An 18,816-nucleotide genomic window follows, 5' to 3' on the forward strand; every position below is an offset into this window, starting at 1 on the left:
TCCCAAATGAAATAGATTCAGACAATAACTCAATCACTGCACTGTACTCTGCAATGTTGTTTGTTGTTTGATCGAGGCTTACCCCATGCATAGAAACTAACTCGTCAGAGGGCGAATAGATAACCCAAGCTGCGGAAGAGATGTTCCGTGTATTACGACAAGCACCATCAACAAACCCAATGTATGTTTGGAGAGACATCGACATCTGCAATATCAAGCGTAAAACCAAGATAAGCAGGAAAAATGACGGAAAAACACTCTCTAAGCTAAGCACACTTTTATTTTTAAACTATAACACACTAGCTAGAAAGAAAAACTATCCTAACTAAAAATCTCCATACCCCATTCTTTTAAGCATAATACCTCTTCAAGTAAAGGTCATTTCTGGGTTTACCCAAAGAGTCCCCATCAAAGTCTACCAATTCATAGGCCCCTTTTGCTAGCTTTTGCTTAACAATATAGGGACCATGCCACATAGGAACGAATTTCCCAGCGCCTAATTTATCATTAGCTTGATCATACAATAACACTAGGTCTCCTTCCGAAAAATTTCGAGGGGTCACATTCCGATCATACTGAGATTTCATACGTTTTGCGTGAGTCTCGATCCCCAATGTAACATCACGTCGATTCTCATCTAATTGAGCTAAGTATAACAAACGCTTTTCCTCTTCGGAAGTAGCTGGAAGTAACTCGATGGCCATTTGCAGTGACGAGATTTCGCATTCAATGGGTAACACAGCTTCCAAACCATAGACTAGTTGGAAAGGAGTGAACCCTGTTGATGTTTTTACTGAGGTTCGGTACGCCCAAAGCGCTGAAAATAGCATGTTGTGCCAATTTGACCGATGAATCCCAATGATTCGTCGGATCATGATAACTAAAACTTTGTTGATGGATTCTACTAGACCATTTGCTTGTGGATAATAAGGAGTTGAACTATCGTGACGTAAACCAAGCTGGCCTATAAGTTCGGTCATCATAACGTTTCGAAAATGACGCCCATGATCAGTGATTATCGCTTGTGGGACACCAAACCTAGCAATTATATGATTGAACACGAAAATTGCAGCTGTCTTGCCGTCTGCCTCGAATGTAGGCATCGCCTCGGCCCACTTAGTAAAATAATCTACCGCAAGGATGATATACGCATGCCCCCTGGCCGAGTGAGGGTTACATGTAATAAAATCGATACCCCATTTGGAAAAAGGACCAACGACAATTATAGGGTGGAGAGGAGCAGGTGGAGCGCACATCTTGCGATAAAAAATTTGGCAGTTGTGGCATTTTCGGACCGCCGTAATACAATCTTTAAACAAGGACGGCCAGAAATAGCCAGTGCGCAATATCTTTTGGGCTATGGCATACCCAGACATATGACCGCCACATGCTCCAGAGTGACAATCATTTAGAACCCTTTCAGCTTCTTCGTGAGTTAAGCAACGTCGAAAAATAGAGTCCGCCCCACGGCGATAAAGAGTATCAACAATAATTTTGAATTGTTGGGACTGGAAGCGAATTTTCCGACGTTTCGACCTTGAAATTTCTGGCCAAAAGGATTGGATCTGGAGATAGACAATGATATCCCCATACCACGGATCTAAAGTGCTGATTAGAAACAAAGATTCGTCCGCAATGGGCTCCTCTGCCACAATTTCTGTGTCAGCACGCAGGAAGTCACACATTAACTCTGCAAAAACTAATGATTTCTTAGACTTAGATTTCTCAAACTCCAATTCAAACTCCTGCAGGATAACGATCCATTTAGAGTACTTGCCCCCTAGCAATTGTTTGGTCAAAATGTAGATCATAGGGTTGCAATCTGAAATTACCGTAGTTTTACGTAGTAAAATGTAGTGACGAAAACGTTGGACAGCTTGAATGGCTGCCAATGCCAATTTCTCCACATGTGAGTATTTTAGCTCAGTTGGATTTAACGTCCGACTAAGGTAATATATCACATGTTCCATTCCGAATTCATCTTCCTGAACTAAGACCATTCCAATGGTGGAATGGGAGGCGGCGAGATACAAGAAGTAATCCTGGTTGTAGTTGGGAGGATGCAACAACGGTGCATGGGTCAACGCGTGTTTGAGTGCATCAAAAGATTTCTGAGCTATCTCATCCCAAGAAAATTGAGTGTTCTGTTTCAACAACCGTGTAAAACCCTTTGTAACCTCGGCGTAGTTAGGAATAAATCGTCATAAAAAGTTTGCTTTCCCCTGCAAACTTTGGAGTTGGCGAAGACTCGAAGGAGGAGGCAAATTGATGATAGCTTCGACCTTCGAGGGATCAACGCGAATGCCAGCTTTCGAAACTACAAATCCCAGCAATCGACCCGTTTCTATACAGAAGACACATTTGTGTGGGTTCAACCGAATACGATAATGCCTACACCTCATAAAGATTGCTCGTAAATGGACGAGGTGATCAGCTCGATGTAGTGAATGAGCAGGCAAGTCATCGAGATAGGGTTGCACAATGTGCTTGATGTCATGAAACGCATAAGACATCGCCCTCTGAAAAGTTGCTCCGGCATTCTTAAGCCCAAAAGGTAATTTGCAATAAGCAAATGTCCCCCATGGACAAATGAAAGTCGTTTTTGGTTGATCGGCAGGTAGAATGTTGATTTGATTGTATCCGGAAACACCATCCATAAAGGAAAATATTTCGCTGCCGGCACAATCATCAATGATTTGATCGATATAGGGAGTTGGGTAGTTGTCCTTTGGACAGGCTCGATTAATGTCCCTATAGTCGATGCATATTCTTATTGTTCCCTGTTTTTTGTTAACCGGAACAATATTCAATATCCAATCCGTTAGCGAGATCGGATAAATGAAACCTGCTTTCAACAGTTTTTCAACTTCTGGTTTAATTGCAGCAGCTTTTCGTGGGTGAATTTGACGCAAACGTTGCCGGACGGGTTTAGCGTCCGGGTAAGTCTTGATCTCATGAACAACAATCGCGGGATCAATTCCTGGCATTTCCTCATAGGACCAGGCAAACACGTCGCGAAATTCTTGAAATAGGGCCTTATATAATTGAATTTCGTCATCTATACACAAGGCACCTATATGAATGTTCTCAACAATTCCGGGCTTAACCGAAATGTCAATGGGAATAGTTCGAGAGATGTTTCCCAAATTTAACTTTGAATCGGGATGTTTCATTGGATTCTGAGGTTCCTTGACATATTCAGTCGTAAAGATTGATGAGAAATCATTTTCAAAACGATCATCCTCAGGTAAAAACGAAGATCTGTGATGGAGATCTTCCCATGGTAAATCATCTACACATAGGATTTCACGAATTTTCTCATCAGAGTGAACAAGTTCAGAAAACGCAGTTAAATCCGAGGTTGATGTGAAAAGTGATTCCTCACAGACCACATTCATTAAGTCGTTTACGGTTGAACACGGGTCGGCAAAAGACTGCACGGATTTATAGGCAATTTCATATGGACTCAAAGGCATGGAATTACCAAATGAGTCTATTTCAGATTCAGAAGGAACGATCCAAGGATTGTCATAAAAAATAGTGTCTGATGTAATCATATGAATAGTTGCAAATGAAGATGATGCGTTGATTGGAGGAAAAGGAAAAGTTCCCAGTAAACCGGCATCTTTAACTAATCCTACTCCAACATCCTTATATGGGATAGTCGTTTTACCGACATGCTGGATACTCTCCGAAGAGGCTGGGTCGGATGAAAAGTAAGCCAGCTGGTCTATTGTTATGATCTGTCCATTATGTGGAAACTTTATGACTCTAAAGACCGATGAAACGACCGCTGTCATAGCGTAAGACCAACTTCGACCCAAGAGAAGGTTGTAGTCTAGAGGGGCATCAACCACCTCCACATCTAGACTAACGGTTTTTCCTTCAACCCCTATAGGCAAATCCTATAGAATGCCAAAAGGATGAAACCCACGGCCATCAAAGGCATTAAGAATTGTCAGGGATTGATTTAGTGAAGGAGAACCAAGCGATCTCCAACACTGTATCGACATAATACACGTTGAAGCTCCTTCATCAATTACAGTCCGATGAATAAGCCTGTTTTTGAATATCACTGGGATCCGGAAAGCCATTTGATGAGGCAAATGCGGTGTACTATTTTCTAGATCAAAGATTATTAGGTTCGGGTCCTGAATATCAACAGCTCCTATAGCCGACAAAAGTAATTTACGCTGTGCTGGGCATGATTGCAGCACTTCCAAAGCCGACATTGCTGAGGGTGAAACAGCTAAATCCTCAACAATGTTATAATTCTGAGCCGCTCTCGCATGTGGATTGAAAGCTGACTTTCGAAGTATAGCCTTGGCGGGCGGTTTGATTACTAAGTCTGGATTAGGTTTCTCGATCTGTAGTGGATCGGAACCGGGAACTGAGGTTGATGGATTAGAATGAGAAGATTCTGCTTCTTTACCATCAACAAGACTTTTACTGCCATAATCTTGCGATCGAGTCGCAATCCTTACATGGGACATCATCAATATGGGTTCTTCATTGGCACTCGAGGAAGAACCTATCATCTTGCTATCTTGACTCAGAAATGGATCCTTCAAAACAGCAGGAGTTTGGGAACTTTTGACGATCTTCGCAACCTCTGCTCGATGAGGGCAGTCTCTTGTGAAATGTTCTTCATCACAAATGAGACATGGATAACGAGGTTTGCGCTTTTCATCATTGGATTCCGCCTTTTCAGATTTCTCTTTTGAACTTTTGTCCGTTTTATTCTTCTTCTTTCCTTTCTTCTTCCCATTGGATTTTGATTTAGCCGTAGATGACTCTACAAGGTGGATATCGGCGGAAACCTCTGCAGAAGAATCTCCTGTCGGGGAATCAGGCAAGGTTATGATAGGAGAAGAATTCTTGGAAGACTTCTTCTTACTTTTAGTGTTAATCGTACCAATCATACCGTCAGCGGCATGAGATCCTGAAGGAACTGCAGTGATTTGATTTGACTTGGGAAGATCGGGGATCTTTTCGTGTAACGTACCTGACTGAGTATAGACCAAGTCAAGGTACTGTGCTTGAGCAATCACTTGCTCCTCAGTAACAACTCCGGCTTTAGCAACATCTTCAGTGATCCTTGGCAACAAAGATTTTACAAACCACTCAGCCAAGATTTGATCTGGAATAAATACCTTCACTAAACATCGTCGACGTCTCCACTCATGAATATGATCTGAAATGTACGTGGATGTCGATTGTTTTAGCGAAGTTAACAATTCCGTGCCATTTTCATATCTGATTGGCAACTGAAAATGAGTTAAAAACGAGGTAGCTAACTGACTAAAATTATAAAAAGTTCCTCGCGGTAACTCAATGTACCACTTGGCCGCGAGACCAATTAGAGTGCGCTGGAAAAGTCTAAGACGAATCGAATCATCTGTGATGGAGTTAGACGCACACCAGAGGTGGTAAGTCATCACATGGTTCGACGGGTCCTCTCCAGATTTACCTTCGAACTTGGGAATGTCACTGGGCAACTTATTCGGCATTGGCGGCCAAAACGGAAGATAATTAATCGGATCATTCGTTAGGCGCGACAAATCAGGTAAGTCCAAAGTTGCGATAAATGGTAACTGCCGATTAGGATCCCTAAAACTCTGGGTCATGAGACCAGCCCCAGGAGGAGGATATCTGGGATAACTAGGAATAGGAATCGCGTTCGGGATATTGTATCCTCCCGGAAAACCAGGATTAACCGGACCGTACTGGGGTTGTTGATAAGTGTACCCAGGATACGGTTGATACTGATAAACTGGCTGCTGGACAGCAGGACCGAATTGGTACTGTCCCTGGTACAATTGATAGGTGAATTGAGGTTGACTTGTGACAACCGTACTTAAACCAGGTTTTCCTACAGGCATCTGAACCGTAGTTTGAATCGTGGATCCAGACGGTGGTAAAGATGTCTGAGGAGTAGATACAGGAACAGTAGAAACCGGCGCTGTCGATACTCCAGAAGTAGGTGGGGTAGATTGAACAGACGTTGCGACAATTGCAGCAGTCGTTTGAGATGGAATACGAGGCGCAGTAGGCCCAGACTGTGAAACTACCGAAGGTACAGAAGTTTGAATGTTAGACTGGACTGGTTGCTGGAGTGAACCAGAAACTAAGGGTTGTCCAGTTTGAGATGACAACTGTACACTTGGCTGCAACACCTGTTGAGTTTGCGATGGATCCCACACTATGTTCATTCCAGGGTACTGACCCATAACAGGTTGAGAATATTGAGGACCATAACCAGGTTGAGGGTAGGATTGATAATTGAAAGGCACATTTTCCGTTCCTTGAACATAAGATTGACCTTGGGGTGGTTGGAAACCTTGGTTCGAGTACTGACCTTGGGGTAGATACCCCTGAGGCACGAACTGATACTGGGGTTGACCTTGAGGTATAAATTGATACTGGGGTTGACCTTGGGGTACATATTGAGTCTGGGGTTGACCTTGAGGAACGTATTGTACCGTAGGCACGTACTGTCCTTGAGGTTGCCCCCCAGATGCAAATTGTGTACCTTGAGGTTGCCCCCTAGGCGTTAATTGAGGCTACCCCCAAGGCGGTAACTGACCACCTTGAGGTTGCCCCCTAGGCGTTAATTGAGGCTACCCCCAAGGCGGTAACTGACCACCTTGAGGTTGAGAAATGGGAATAGAACCTGACATCATAAGAATGTCTTCTACGCTCAACGGCTTTGCACCATTGCTTCCAGTGAATAACCCTTGTTCAATAGGTTGAGGAGATGCTCCCGAAAAAGTACCAGAAAGTGACTGATACCCAGAGGGAACAGAAGGACCGCCGTACAAAAAAGATTCAGGCGATTGAGTAAACATGGACGACTGAACTGACATATTTACGGGAGTATAAAAACCTCTAGGGTGATAAGGAGCACGAGGTGGTGAAAAACTTAACACTGGGTTTTCCAAATAATTAGTCAAAGAAAGATACCAAGTAGTACTTCTAGGTGGACTGTAAAAAATTGATTCACGCTCCCTTAGATCAATAACAGGTTGATTTTCAGGGATAGGGATGCCTACTTCTTCTTCCGGAGCAAGTTCTTCAATAGCTATCAAACCAGAAGGAATATTTTCGGTGATTACTCTTTCTACCCTAGGTGAATTAGGACCACTAGAAGTTGGAGAGACAAACCCTGATGTTGGAGTAACAGGTTCAGATATCTCAGGTTCTTCACCTATATCACTAGTAGATGAAAAGCTACCAGCAAGTTCGGAAGCCGAAATAGATTCAGGATTATAACCTGTTACTAGAGTTTGGTAATAAGGATGTACAACCAACGAAGACTCTCCTTCTTCAGGTGACCCAACTTTACTGCCACTAGGAGTTACGAGGACTTTCAAGCCTTCAAGATGACTCGGGACTTCTTCAGGAGGTTGGCCCCGAAGTCTACGGGACTTCCTCAATAAATCAGCCACGGTTACAAACTTAGGAGACTGGCCCCGAAGTCTACGGGACTGTCTTGGTAATTCAGCCACAGTTAAAAACTTTTAACTACTTCACACGCAAACAAAGTAAAATTTCAATGAAAAACACCTAAAGCCTCTAAAGAACCAAACAAATTTGAATCACACGCCTAAAGAATCTAGAGATCAAACACACACAAACAGTAACTTTCCGGACCGAAAACACTAGTTGGTGATGAAATCCAACGTCGCAGAATTTAGTACAGAAATGGCGGTTGGAACAGTTACCCTGGCAACCTGCTTAATGAATAGACTGGACTAAGTTCCTCCACTTAACCGCCTCGAGTGAAGTGAACCCCCAGAAAATCCAAGTGAGTCTAGCCGACGTCTGCTCCAGGTACAGTGGGATATTCCCACCACTGTCACCTTTGGAAGAATCCTAAAGAATATGGCCACTAAGGTTACCAACTGAGACAAATACACCTGGGGGAACAGTCTACGATCCGATACGCACGCAAGGGCAAAGTAGCAAGCTCAATCCCCTTGAAGGCTCCTTGACATAATCCAAGGTTTACCAACAAGTGACCCTAGGCTCCTCAACAATGGTTAATCCGAGGTTTACCGTTTTTAATACGTGAATATCTGGCGTTGTTCCCAATGAGGAAGGATTGATTCCCACACTGGTTCGGACACGATCTCGTGCTTCTCCTTTAAGAGGAGCTTTCCTAGAGCATAAATGCAACAATTGGATTTCTTCCTACAACAAGATACAACTACTTGTTTGTTTTTACTGTCTTGGAGAGTTAATTACTCTCCTACTCCAAGACACTAGCCTAAGCTAAGTTGGTGTATCAGAGCCCTAGAAATAAAATGTTACTAGGTGAATTTTACTTTAAGCGTTAATTTTAGTGGTTGTTGTTTAAGTCAAGAGGTGGCGGAGATGAAACTCGTGGTGTAAAGACTCAACTCGAAATCATTAAAAAGATGCACCTAAGATGATTTAAACAATCTTTTCTCTTCGATGAACTTCTAAACTAAGAAAGAGTTTGAGAATGAAAATACTTTGTAAACACAAATCTTTCTCAATTAAACAAATTAAAAGAAGAGCTTTTCCTTTCCAAAGCACTCAAAACGAGACAACTAGCTATTTCACACAATTTTCCCTTTTCTTTTCAAAGCGCTCAATCACTACAAAAGACAAACTTTTCCAAAAGAGATTTTGTTTTTTATATTTTGTAAATAAAACACTCAAAACTAATGAAAATGACTAACTTTGAGAGCTACAAACTGTAAAAAGCTACTTGAAGTCAAAGCCTACTAAAAGTCTTTTTGAGGATGTTTTACTTAGCTAAACGTGAGCTAAGGACTAATTTATGCAGAATCACAATTAGTCAAAAAACAACCAATCTTTCGTTTTCTTTTTAAAAAAAATGAAAATTCCAAACTTTCAACTACAAGCTTTTCGAAATTTTGAAATGAGAAAACTCAAAGCGAATTCCTCAACAAGGGGAGATTTCATCAATGGTCAGACTCATAAGAAGACTGGTAGACACCAAGGTAATCTGAGGTCCCTACGACTTCTAAGCTCAGAGCCACTACACAACAAAAAATGAAAAACAAACCCAAAAAGCAAAATTCCTAGGAATTCCACCTAAAACCCCAATGCTAATGAAATTAAACCAAGGAAAGTTTTTGACATGGAACAAGCAGGTCTGGGCAATGGCTAAAACCTATAAACAAATTCTAAACTGATAAAAAAGAGAAAAATTTAAAATTTTTCAAATTTTTGACAGGGTACGCAGGCAACCTGTTTACACAGGTGCGTCCACGCTCTGTGCACAAAGCAAAAGTGCGTACAAGTACGCACTGTGCTTAACTCAAAGGGTGCGTACCTCTCCCAAAACTATGAAAAATGAAAACTAACTCAAAATTAACTAAATTCACCCAATCCCACAATCATCAAGTCAAAAACAGAAACAAAAAATACAGTTTCTCAGGTCAAAGTATAGACAAAGAAAACAATCAAATCCCCAGTGGAGTCGCCATTTTGTCGCACGGAATGTGTCGATCTTGCGGACAAGATAGACCTTCCTAGAATCTAAAGAAGACCTAACGACAAGCAAACCAACCAGACACTATCTTTCTCTAAATATGCTTCAATAAGCAATAACAAACAAGGGTTTTTAGGGCCTGCCTTTGGTCCAACGCAAGCTTGTGGATGCCCTCGCTCTTTTGATCCAAATGAGCTCCTCTTCGCGAATCTACAAACACAAACAAGGCAAACAAATTAAATAGCACCTGAAAAACCAATTGCATAAAACATATTTAACATGAAAGTCAAGGAGTCCATGAAACAAATAACATAAGATACTTGTTGAGAAAAATGAGTTTGATTGTATTAATTCAAAAGAAGAAGAACTTTACAACCTTTGCCTTGACGCTGTACAAGCTCCTCCCAGGGTCCAACAAGATGTCTCCTCTACTTTGACAAGTTTCACTCACTCTCCAATGGAACCAAGAGGTATGTGATCTCTCCTCTCAAGCTCAACGAAAGAGTCTTAATTTCACCAGCATTTACCCTCAAAATGTTCAGCTTCTAACTTCCCTAGTCCTCACCCCAATGCCTGTATTTATAGTGCAATGGAGGGAAGTTACTAGGTCCTCCTTCAAAGGGATAAAGCCCTCCTTCAAAGGGATAGCTCCTTTAGTCAAGGGATTAGCTCCTTCTCTTTTGGGATGCATGAACCACCTCAGAGCGAACAATCCACGTCAAAATTCCTTCTAGAAAACTCTAGAATTAATCCAAAGTGAGTTTTTTAAGATAAAACTTGCGCCTTTTGACTTTCACAGGGGTCCGCACCTACACCGTTAGAGACAGAGCGGGTAGGTACACATCTTTTGTACACAGAAGGTGCGGGACCGCAGGTGACCATGAGAGAAAGTGCGGAACCAGAGTTACATTGATTTTTAATATCTTTCTCCCACTTCCAAAGCTTGATTTGAAGAGCTGAGGTCTTAGACTTGCTTAGGAGGACAATACAAGTGATGATAGACCCATACTGACTGCAAATAATCATGGTGACGATATTTTAGTGTAACATCTAGCATGCCCAAATACCCACGCTCAGCTTAGTGAGTCTCATACTATGAGCACAACTTGTGTTTATCTCAAAGTCTATAAGCACCATGTAATATGTGCTTATATTGGATATTCATCTTGTGCTTAACTTCATTTAATGCCTCCAATCCAATTTGGAATTGGTTATATCTAAGGTATAGATTTATAAAGATATATGTAATAGATATCTCTAACATGCACATATACATATATAAATGGATGTCACACACACACACACACACACACAGAGAGGTAAATTTTTATCTCACCTTTCAAATTTATGGTTTTAAAAATTAAGTAGATGTCAATGATTACTTGCATATTTTAAAATTTCCAGAATTTGACGGTTAAAATGACAAAATACGGGTAAATACCCGTCAAATTTAACCCCTAGATGCAAGATAGAAGTTAGGAACAGAGTTATTTCTACTATGATCTTTCCTACTTATTGTTATCAGTGGGAAAGAACATTGAGTTTTAATCACTTCGGAATAAGAAGGGGAAGAGGTGGAGGGTGTGAACTTCTTCATAGTCCCCTTACCTGCTTCTTCTTATTTCAATGTTGAAGAAACCTTTTGTAACAACCCTTGGTTGATTTCCTATGTAAATAATAAAAAATAAGACCAAGGTAATGGGACATGTATTCCAAGTTGAATGTTGGGTAAAGCATAGTGATGGGCACCACTTGTGATTAATATATGGCTATGGAAATTCACAAAGGCAAGCGACATTAATTGACAGTTTATTTATGAAATAAAGGAAAATAAGAGAAAAGGAAGGTGAAGGGTCACAGATTTGCATGAGGAGGAAATTGAAGGAAAATGAAGAAAATAGAGGCCTCAATGATAAAAAGGCTTATGAGGATCACTTCACAGTGTTTGCTAGTGGAGCTTTTGTTGGTTCAGTTTTGGATCTCTCTTATATTCTCTCATACCCTTGCACACTATTCTTGGAGCACTTGACATACATTGGATTTGGAGAAAGAAGGCAAAGGAAAGCAGGATAGTGTAAGGGAACAGGTGGATCAACAACTATAGTTGGATTGCTTTGCAGGTAACAGGTTGCATGTGTGATTTCCTTGTTGATTTATGGATGCATGGTATATGCATGCGACTTTTTGGTTATGTGCTATCATTAGCATGGAGGATATAGATTGACAGTGGTTTTAGCCTTGCCATGCCATTTCTTGGATAGCCATGGCGTTGTGGATTTTTCCACTCGATTGTTTTATGTTTGGTGATTATAATTTCTTATGGCCGTGGGTTGGAAAAAATGCTCTGGAAGGTCTGTAACAACTTGGGTTGAGTTACTAGTCTTGGAGCCTAATTGAAACGAACACTCTGGAGCCCTTAGTGGGTTGAGTTACTAGTCCCTGGATCCAGGTTGGACAAACGCTTTGGAGCCTTGGAAGGTTGTGGGTTGAGTTACTAGTTCCCGGAGCCCTGGATAGCTTGGGTAGAGACTGATCTAGTTGGCGTTAGTGTTGTTCGACCATGAGGTGGAATCATTGGTTGAGGGTTGAGGTGGTTTGGCCTCTAGAATCCCTCGTTTGGTTTTGTCTTGGTTTATTCCATTATATCCCACCTTCATGCTGGAATATGGTGCAGGGGTGATTGGCTCAAAAAGAGATTTGGTTCAGTCCAATTTATGGTCGGGAGGTATGTAGAAGTCCTTGATTTGGTTTTGTATTTTCCTATGTTAATATAATACATTCCTTATTGTGATCTATGGGTATTGTAGTGATTCTGTTGGTGATATTATGGCTGAGTTGCCATGGTTTCTATGTTGGTGATTTTCTAGTTATATGCTAGTTATATGATGTGTACCATCTATGGCTCTTGTCATGAATCGTTTAGTTATTGATCGGTTGATGAATGTATGGACTAATAAGTGTTGTTGCAGCTATGTGGAGCGAGCATAGATCCTTCTTGGTGATTCTCAGATGAATCTCAGATTATGATGATTAGATGTGCATTCATAACCTGTAGCTTACATGTTTGTCATGTGTTTTACAAATTGCTTGTTATGTTCTAGGAAGTCTAGGTTAAGTTCTTCATTCAAGTTTGACTGTGTAACCTTGTTATTATGTCATTAATTAATATGAGAAGTCTTAGGTAGTTTTGATTAGTGGTTTGGAGGTTGACCTAGAATCGTGGCTCAAATCTCGGGGCTACACCCTTTCAATTGGATAACTTGGGTCACAACCACACTCAAGCAGTGTTGTGTGTGCAGTTGGAGGCCTTCAACCACACCCAGGCCTTGTCATGCATGTGGTTGGGGGTTAAGTTGTGAGAAAAGTAGCCCCAACTCAGGGTTTGGTTACGTGGGGTGGTCCTTTGGCCCCTGAGTGTCTCGTAGCCCTAAGGAATGTTGTGAGTTGTCAGTCAGTGGTCATTGCAGGCCCCACTTCCTTAACTAGAGCTAGGAGGTTAGGTCATGTCATAGTAACTCTTTATCTCATGTTTTCCTGGGAAGGGTAGTGGAATTAGGTAAATGTGGGGTGGTGGGTTATAGGGTGGTATCAGAGCTCCTAGGTTCAACACTCGGACTGGATGGGCAGAATGTGTTTGTCATGTATGCATGTTAGTTGTCTATGTGTTTGTTATGCATGCATTGTGACAGTCATTGTTGCAGTCTTGTGTCATTATGATGGTGTGGGTGTGTTATGATGCTAGTATGATGTTGATGTTGAGATTATTGATATGTTGATTTCATTATATATACATATGTTGTGCTAATCTAGATTGACTATGCAGATGAGATAACCATGCCTGAACTTCATTGAAGTATGTTGGATTATGTTTATATTTGGTTATCTAACATGGTATGTTTGTTGGAAGTAGAAGATCAAGATGACTAGCAAAATGGTGGACTACAATTCATGTGATTCTCCCTCTTGATCAAATTAACAACATGGTGATGAGTACTCCCCTGACACAACAGATACATTGAGAAGTTTGAAAGAAGAGATTAGAAGTTGTAAGGTGGATAGTGACAACATCATTTAGTCATAGGAAAGATTTTCCAAAGCACAAGAAAAGCAAGCAGAGGTTAATGCAATGATTCTTCACATTCTATCATATTTGCAGAGACAAGGAATGATTAAGATCAGTCATGGATAGGAGGAAAGGACCAATGGGGCATATGGCAGTAGGTCTCAATCAGGATACATGTTTGACAGGGATGACACAGTCATAGATGGTAGGTTCTTGGATACACATGATAGGAGGGATAATGACCATGGGTTATGTTGACGGTGTTAGACCCGCCAACATTTAGGGGATCACCGCAGTATGAAGTCCCAATTGGACCTCACACTGTTTGGTGTGGGAGTCCCATCCAGTACGGTGGCCTGATTGCCATTATCTTAAAGATTTGCCTCAACTCTTACTTGTCAGCACAAGAGAGTGGTCTGCTTTGTCTTTGAGAAGTGAGGTTCGCGTGCATAGAAAATTTTAGGGGCGAATGTTCGCCCTTTGGCGAAATTAAGGGGTTTTAAATTTTTAGTGTGTGAATATTTTGTATCATAGTACATTTTTACAAATCACGTCAAATAGCCCACCTTATTTTAAGGGAGAGGGTAAAAAAGGTAAATTTAGCCCTTGAAATTAGGAGTTACAACCTTCCATTCGCCCATTTTCAAGAATAGGTTTTATTTAAGTGAATCCATTCGCCCACTTTCAAGAATAGGTTTTATTTAAGTGAATCCTATGGGCCAAAGACCCAAATACCATATTTATAAAAGAGGTATGGTAAATTAATAAAAATATAAATAAATGAGAGGTATGGTAAATAAATAAAACATTTTTTATATTTACTCCAAAAGTCACATTATATACATGCAAGGGTGTAAACAAATAAAAATATAAGTAAAGTGGAGGTATGGTAAATAAATAAAATGTCTTTTTATACTTACTCAAAAGGTATGGTAAATAAATAAAAATATAAATAAACTAGATGCATGGTAAATAAATAAAACCTCTTTTTATATTTAGTCCATAACCCTCGTTCTATTTATGAAGGCTCAAGAAAGAGGTTTTATTTAAGTGAATCCTATGGGCCAAATACCATATTTGTAAAAGAGGTATGGTAAATTAATAAAAATATAAATAAACGAGAGGTATGGTAAACAAATAAAACATTTTTTTTATATTTACTCTATAAGTCACCTTATATTTACGAACACTCAAAAAATGCGTTATATTTAAGTGAAACCTATGGGAAAAATACTATGGGACAAATACCATGGACTAGATTGTTATTAATACCATGCGAAAAAACATTATTAACCCTAATATTAATATTAATAAAAATAAAAATGACACATGGTATTGACCCATGTATTCACCAAAATGGCACATGGTATTGACCCATGGTATTCACCTGGAATGTAGCCTATTTAAATGGGGGAAATAAACCAACATAGATCCATCTTTACTCTGGATCTACGAGAGGTATCAAATATCGTGATATGAAAACTAGCATAGAGTGAAAAAATATTTGATCCGTTCAAGAGTAAAAATGGATGTTGTAATTTAATGTATGTTAAACATTTTAGCTTGGTTAAAATAAAAAATAAAATAAAAATCAACTGTTAATTTTATTAATTTTTATAAATTACTAATAGTAATTTTTAAGCTCCAGGTTTATGATAACCCATGGTAATACCATGGTATTCATGTGAGCATAGACTATTTAAAGGGGAAATTCTATCATCTTAGATCCATCTTAATTCTGGGTCTACCAAGTGCTCAGAGGGATAAATAGATTTCATCCCCCTAAGAGTGGTAGATGTGGAGTTAAGATGGATATAGGTTGGTTTTTATGATAATGAAGATATTAAATAGACTTAGGAAATTATATTGTTAAAACATCTTAAGGTGAATGGTTAAAGCATAGACATTGGACAAGTATATTTGTATACTTCTGTTTTAAACTGAAACAAATCCAAGGCTAAAAGGAATGGATTAATTGCACTAGTCATCCTTCTACAACTTTCCAACATATGCTGGAGTAAACAGATTGTAATTTGGGTAATTTTTCTAATTGCAAACAGGAACATACTTGTGTATTGGCAGGGTAGTTACGAGGTCCCTAGAAGTGATGAATTTGAATTTTTCTTGGTTTTATATATAGTATTAGGTTTTTTCTCATGCTTTCTGTGAATGGCATGGGTGAATTTTATCCTACACCCACTAGGTTATCGATATGTAATTTCGGTAATTTTGATTTCAAAAGATATTTTAAAGAAATGCAATGATTTCATTTGTGTATTCAATAAACACAAGATTTTATAATTGAGTAAAATATTGGCCATGCCCGGTGAGAGATTCGCCAAAAAATTATATATACATATCATATTATTGATAAAATTGCCTTCCATTTTTCCTATATACCATGGAGATTCGCCCATTTATTATACATGTAAATTTGGGGGGGTTCTTAAAATTTTCCCTGTTCGTGTGCCTGGTAATTGTAAGCGTTACTTGTGTCAATGGTTCTTTCACTTTAGAGGGAGAGGGTGAGAGTGAGTCCCAAGTCTGTTGGGAGTAAGTCCCAACTCTGCTAGGAACACACAACACAACATGGAGTGCACAACTTCCAGAGGAACAATCCACACAGATGTGGCAGTCACAACACACAAGGGAAGATAACATGTACAACACTCAACGATGAGTCTGCACAAGTGCAACGGTTGTTATAACAAGTCTTATGTGAAAGGTTTGTCTGATGTCCAGGAAGGTAGCCACCACGGGCGAGATAATGTTAACAACATATAAAACACATTTTCATTAATAGATTATGAATTACAACAAGTGAAATAGTTCAAGTGTGAAACATAGGTTAAAGCAACATGCAAGACAAGTGTTCAAGATTAGTCTTACAACAATTACAATACATGTGTGAAAACTTGCTGGCCTGTTAGCAGGATTTTGAATTAAGCGAAATTTCCAAGACACATCGTTACACCATACATCACTAACCTTATGGGCGAGGAGTTGGAGTTGCTACTTACTCCTCAAAGAAAATATTACAGACTCTCTGGGCTATGTGGGAGGAGCTGAGGTGAAAAGTCCTTTGCATGTACAAATGAGGGGGTATTTATAGCCAAGGGTGAAACTGACCCTCGTGGCTGTTCGACTACCCTCATTGCCATTTGACTTCCATGACTCTTCGACTTTACATGACTCTTTGTACAACAAGTGGGTCTCTTGGACTTCCACATTACATTATATTGATAGATAGTATGGCCCACAGTAGGGATGTGGATGACTTGACTCATGACATGACTCGACATGACAGTGTTGGTACATTCATGCTGCTGCTGGTGTGCATGTTGAGCTGCAGTGCTGCTGGGTGATGGATTTCCTGATGGCGTATCATAGCTTCACCTCCGCTTGGCAAAGTGTGCGGAGTCTTCGATGGTCGTTGATTCGCTTGATGTTTCTTTTGCACGTTGCTCATTGCTTGTATGTTGGAAGGCTTGGTAGGTTTGTTTTTTCGTGAAAGGTGCATGTTTGTCTTTTTGTACATCCGTGAGCACATCTTGTATGTTTTCTCATCCATACATCCGCGAACACATCTTTGCATGATCATCCATTCACTAGCACATCTCTTTGCATGCATCATCTATCCATCCGTTGGTGAACCTGTCCTTTTGCATGTGCTCCCTTCGTTCATCCCATTCATCGTCGTGCCATGTTTGTTTGTGTACCTATTCATGCAGTCACTCATGACGAGATGACATCAAATCCAAAAACTTTTTAGTCTACCATGATACATGATCATTTCGGATGCAGTTGATCGGGAGAGGTAACAAGGTTGTGAGGCGGGATGGAGGCTCTGGGCATTGCTGATGAAAACTTTGCAAGAGTCACTAGGTGATGAAGAGGGCAATCCGGATCGACAGCGACTGTTCATGAGGTCTGGGTTAGCTAGAGGACAAAACTGCGCAGTTTTTGAGGGGAACGGTCCGGGTTGCAGGAAGGCTGGGTAGGCAAAATTTGCGCAGTTTTTCGGAAGAGCGGGCAATGGGGCTTCACAGCAAAAACTGTGCAATTTTTTGGAGGAACATGCCAGGCTGCATGGAGTCTTGGTAGACAAAAATTGTGCAATTTTTGGGAGGAACGAGCCAGGAGATTGGCAACCAAAACTGCGCAATTCCGGGAGGGAACTGACAGGTGGCTGCTGGGTCACTGGCAGCAGAAACTGCACAATTCTTGAGCAGAACTGGCAATTTGCTGCTAGGAGTTGCTAGTGTGAAAAATTGTGCTGATGCTAGGAGGTTGGATTGCTGATCACCTCTGTACAATTTTTGGGCTGAGCAGACTGTTGGGTAGTAGAGTGTCAGCTCATGAAAACTGCGCAATTTTCTGGGTGAGCAGTCAGTCGACTATCGGGAAGGCTGGCTGGAAAAATTGCACAATTTTCTGAGGGAGACAGGGATGGGAACTGGGTGTCTGTCTGGCCTGTCTGCGCAATTTTCTCAGTCAGTAGAGCAGGCAATGCTTGCAGCCTTTGTGCAATTTTTTACAGGAGTCAGCCCTGGGGTGGTTGCCGGGTCAAACTCTCCGGTTGACTAGCATGGAGATTGACTGATTTTCTTGCGAGAAGCGCAACTTGAAATGACTTGCTTGGTGCTTTTGCGTTGTTCTGGGTGATAGTCGATCGATTCGATGGCAAGGTGATGGTCCGACCGTCAGAGGGGAGTCCTGTCATTAGAACTTCAGAAAAAATGATTAAGTGTGTGACCGAGTGAAAGATGCATATGTGATCCTGCAAGCACACACTTGCATGACTCGACGAGACGACTCAAACCATCCAGACACACATGTTCAACATGACTGATCGATGGTGTAAGCGACAAGTGCGATACTTGTGATTGATCGTTGGTCGACCATGATGATGCTTGTGCGACAGTGAATGTGACTCCGTGTGTGAGTGCGACAGATGTTTTCATCGTGAACAAAACAAGTACACACGAAGCAAAAGACTTTGAGCATAACCAGAACATGGTTGCAAGCATGACTTTGACATCAACATGCAAGACTTGGTGAAATGAACAAGAAAGGCGAATTCAAAGACTCACAAGAGCTCACGGAATGAATCCAAGTGTGTGGAGTGATCAAGTGAAACTCTCAAGGGAGGCTTTGAAATTGGGTGCAGGCCAGAATTTTGGAGGGTGGTTGTAGCCGCTACAACACTTGGTGACACATTGGTAGAATTCCAACTTCTCTGTTTTGGTTCATTGCTAGCACAGGG

Source organism: Pinus tabuliformis, chromosome 2_1 (genome assembly GCF_031772625.1).
Source record: "Pinus tabuliformis cultivar Carrire ecotype Pingquan chromosome 2_1, CPIR1, whole genome shotgun sequence".
NCBI lineage: Eukaryota > Viridiplantae > Streptophyta > Pinopsida > Pinales > Pinaceae > Pinus > Pinus tabuliformis.